At 36.7% G+C, this 4,851-nt stretch overlaps 1 non-coding gene across 1 annotated transcript; it reads right to left on the reverse strand.

Moving 5' to 3' along the window:
• Positions 1-4,395: 4,395 nt before the first annotated feature.
• Positions 4,396-4,502, reverse strand: LOC127089660 (small nucleolar RNA R71). The gene has a single exon (XR_007791223.1). It is a non-coding gene; the product is annotated as a small nucleolar RNA R71 (small nucleolar RNA).
• Between the last annotated feature and the right edge of the window lie 349 nt (positions 4,503-4,851).

A 4,851-nucleotide genomic window follows, 5' to 3' on the forward strand; every position in this document is an offset into this window, starting at 1 on the left:
TGTATGCTCCAGACTATGAGTTTAGGAATGCCTTAAACCAAATGTTGAGGAAATCGTTTTCTCCAGATGTTGTTCAGAGCACTTTATTCCCTACTAATGTGACTAGGGTCAGTTGAAGCCTCTTGACAGGATTTTACACTGGATTGTGACGCATATTCTGCGTCCTAAACAAGGCGGTTACTCCAAAGTGGACAAGGCCGAAGTACACATGGTTTATGCGCTGAAACACAAAATAAAAGTAAATTGGCCACACTACGTTGCAAGTAGGATCTTTGCTCTAAAAGAATCAGGTAGAGGCACTGCTCTCTGTTATCCCTCATTTATTCAAAGTATACTTCAGAGAGCAAATGTTTCATTTCACGAAATTCCATACAAATCCATAACTACACATCAAGAATTTTTTCAGAAAACTATGACTTTGATGGGCTACACTTGGGATCGCACAACGTGACTATACAAGACTCGTAAACCAGTTCCAGGCACTAATGCTCGACCTGTGGAAGAATATGATGATGACGACGATGATGATGATGATGATGATGATGATGATGAGTAGGAGGAGGAGGAGGAGGATGAGGATGAGGATGAAGATGGTGAAGATGAGGAAGAAAATAATGAAGACAACTCTCAACCTATGGAGCACGATCATCAAGTCACTGACCATGGTGAATGGCTTGGTCCTACTCCTGGACAACATCCATCCAATAATTAAGGCTGGCGAGAATGGCAACACACTGGATGGACCAGCAGTCATTCATCCTATATGCCTACACCCTCTTCTCAACCCGAAAACTCTGAAGTAATGGAAATGTTGAGAAACATGCAAATCTAGCAGCAGAATTTTGCTACACTTCAAGAGGAGAGATTCACGGCCTTGCAGGAACAACTTCAGATTCAAAGTGACAACTTTGCATCTTTTGCTTCCATCCAAGAGGAACGGTATACGGACCTAAGGAGTCAAATCCAAACTCACAATGACAACTTTAACTCTTTTTCCTCCACCATCCTATAAAGGATTGATGGATTTAATCGCGTTCTCGCATGATCCGTAAACACACTTAACACGAACATCATTGAATTAACCAACCTCTATGAAGAAGACACACTTTCGCGTCCACCTTCCGGGTATAGAGGCAGACATGAACCTTTCCATGGTCGACAACCTTAGATGATTTCTCAATTCAATGCATTTCTATTTTCCTATGTGTGCATGTTATTCTAGTTACTTATTTGTCTTAATGTATCTGTTGAACACTTATTATAATCTTATTTACTTATTGTGTTTTTCTCGGTGAGATAATTATGCCTATACTTCTTCCATTGACTTCCTGTTATGTGCATGGTTGTTGATGACTATATGTTACAAAGTCGTTGTCTAAGTGATTCTGAATATTTTTACTTCATGTTGACCGTTTCATTGTTTCTTTTTGATGTTGTCAAAAGGGGAGAAGCAATGGAAACAAATCAAACAACTGATTTAGCAAATGGATAATAGCAGAATGTTCGAAGGCATGCATAAAATCAAGGGGAGGATATCCATAAAAGTACGCGTTTGTGCCACAGTTTGCCATCATCAAAAAGGGGGAGTGTGTGAGGGAAAATATGCCTAGTCTTTATTTTAATGATGTCAAACCTCTCTAGTCGCCCATATCGTGTCTTTAGATAATATCATCATAGCATAGAAAGCATTCATCCTTTAAAATGTTCAAAATATAGGTTCAGTGTGTCCAAGCATATAGAAGCGTATCATATACGTGAATCATGAACTTAATCATATTAAATATCCTAGGTTCATAGGAGATTTGTTTAAATTGGTCATAATACATCACAAAACTCATTTTTGGGAGTTTAAGTTCTGTGAGTCGACTCATGACTCGGAGCAAAACCTTCGGGTCCGAACAGGTCGAGTCACAGGTCGACTCAATCTTGGGAAACCTGAATGAGTCGACTCATTCACTCCTTACGTCGACTCATTACCCATTTTCATTTGAACCATTTCGCCACGGGTCCGAACAGGTCGAGTCATAGGTCGACTCAACCCTGAAATAAACTCTGTTTGAGTTAACTCATCCCCTGTTTGAGTCAACTCATCGCCTGTTTTACATAATTTTCTGTTGTGTAACTTTGCAAAATATTTATTTTATGTTAGTTATTTGGTCCATGCATCATATAAGTATTCATGTGTATCTTCTTCAGCAAAACAATAACAAAAGTGAAAGATATACACCAAAGTGCTCTTCATCTTCATTCTTTATTGCATTTCTCAATAATCACACATAATAATCTTTGTTGAGTATTGTACACTACTATTGTGATAATGTTCAAATAAGATTGGATTATCTTAGTTTGAGTTGATATTTTGTGTGGGTTTTTCTTGAATAAAACCATTGGGGTTTTGTCCTCCAAGAATTAGGGGGTTTTGCACTAACCTTTGCTTCGCAGATTCAGCCGAGTGAAAAGTTTGAAGAACGAAAGGTTCAGTCAAACAAGTAGCAGTAACCGGAGGATTGTGAAGAAAGCTTAAGGTTCAAGCGACTTATGTTCGAAATCAGCCGAGTTCAAGTTTTGGAGAACGTGGCGTTCTTGCAATAAGGTAGCGGTAACCGGAGGTTTGTTCGAAGCGCTTGAAGAACTTGGTTCAACTCGAATCAAGGGGAGAGAATAGAATAGGATCTGCAACAACTCTAGGGTTTGAATGGTGGTGATCATTTGTTCTCTTGTATTGACTTTGGAACGTGTTAATGAAAACATCTCAATTCTAGATTTAGAATTGAGGGCAGACGTACCCTAAGCGAGGACGATAGGGGAATTGCCTCAACAAATCCGGTCTTGTTCTTTCTATCTCTTAACTCTTTAAATTCTGCATTAATTATGTTTTGTGTGAAATTAATCGTAAAATCAATATCGCTTGATTGGTATGTATAGTAACAGTTCGATAAATTGTTGCAATCACTTTGATTGCAACTGAATAAAATTCTGCACATTCAATTTTGAGTGAAATTGAAACTTGGTGTGGAGTGCACACCAATTGTTTGATAAAATTAATCCCACACAAACTTAGTAATATTTTACTTAATCTCTTACTGTGTCAAGAATTATTAGAGGTAACGATATCAAGGATCATAATGGCTAATCGATTGATTTAGATAGGGGTTGATAATCTCTATCTTAAGTAATTCCATTCGGTTTCACGCATATACAATCTTTCTATTACTTGACTGTTTAGACGATTACAATCTAGGGTGCTTCCGCAACCGTTGAAAACATTTTTAAAAAGCGCTAAATTTCAAAACTGATATATTAAACCCCCTTTCTAGATCGATACTATCGTCTAACAAAAAGATATTGGAAGATCAACTTTCGATGGGAAACAATTGGAAAATGGAGTTGACTCCTGCAAGGACGACAGAGTTTAACCACTATACATCCCGGTGTAATATCTCTTTCTCTCTCTCTCTCTCTCTCTCTCTCTCTCTCTCTCTCTCTCTCTCTCTCTATCTATCTATCTATCTATCTATCTATCTATCTATCTATCTATCTATCTATCTATCTATCTATCTATCTATCTATCTATCTATCTATCTATCTATCTATCTATCTATCTATCTATCTATCTTGCATTTTAATTTTTGTAGGTTATTGTATGTTTAGGTATTCGTTTCTTATTGTAATTTATGGTTCATTCCTATTAGTAGCGATTTATTACATAAGTTTAGGTTTTGTTAGAATCTGGACCTATTTGTGCTTTTGTGCTGATTAAATTATGAAGACTGTGATGTTAGAATCCTGTAATAATTATTATTTTGTAAGGAACACATCTCGTGTAAATTGCAAAGTTTCAATTCATTGTAGTTTGTAACTCTTTGAATATAATCTCTAATCAGTCTAAGATATTTGTTAATTGTGTAATTTTATCTGTGAGTAATTTCCAATTCAAGCATAAGGTCTCTATTTTTCACTATAAGACTTCCGCATTGAAAAACTCTGATATTTCATTTTGAAAATCGGTCAAATTTTTCAAAGGGTCTATTCACCCCGTTTAGACCATTTCTTTGCTCCAAATTCCTACCCAACATAGGAGGAGTATACTATCAGAGATCATAGTGTCACAATTCAAATTCAAACCTATGATGTTTCAAATGTTGCAAGCAATATGCCAATATTCAGGAGCTACCAATAAAGATCCACATTTGCACTTGAGGCAATTCTTGGAAGTAGCCAGCAACTTCAAGATACCTGGAATTACTGATGATGCTTTCAGACCCAGGTTATTTCCATACTCTCTATGGGATAGAGCTAAGAGATGGCTAAATTAGAACCCACTTTCCATAGCCACAGATAAGGCCTTAGCTGAATTTTTTTTTAGATAAGTACTTTCCTTATGTCAAGAATGCTAAGATGATAAATGAGATTACTTCATTTATAAAAGGAGATAATGAGTCATTGTTTGATGCTTGGGGACGTTTCAAAGAGATGTTAATGAAATGTCATCACCATAGAATAACAATCTGTATTCAACTAGAAACATACTATAATGGATTGGTTTCATCCTCAAAATACATGTTGGATGTATCATCTAATGGAGATTTTCTATACAAATCCTAGGAAGAAGGCTATAAGTTGATTGAAAATATTATGACCAACACTTACCAATGGCCAGTTACAAGAGATGATGTTATCTTCGCTCAAAATAATCCAGTTGGTGTCCATGACGTCACTGAGACTACAACCGTTGATGCTTAAGTGCCTCAGATTCACCAAATGATGAAAAAGATGATGACGAGTCCTGACGTTCCAGTAGACGAGCCTGTCAAAGTTGGAACAAACGCATCAGAGATTACCACTATCTAT

This window comes from Lathyrus oleraceus, chromosome 5 (assembly GCF_024323335.1).
Source record: "Lathyrus oleraceus cultivar Zhongwan6 chromosome 5, CAAS_Psat_ZW6_1.0, whole genome shotgun sequence".
Taxonomy (NCBI): Eukaryota; Viridiplantae; Streptophyta; class Magnoliopsida; order Fabales; family Fabaceae; genus Lathyrus; species Lathyrus oleraceus.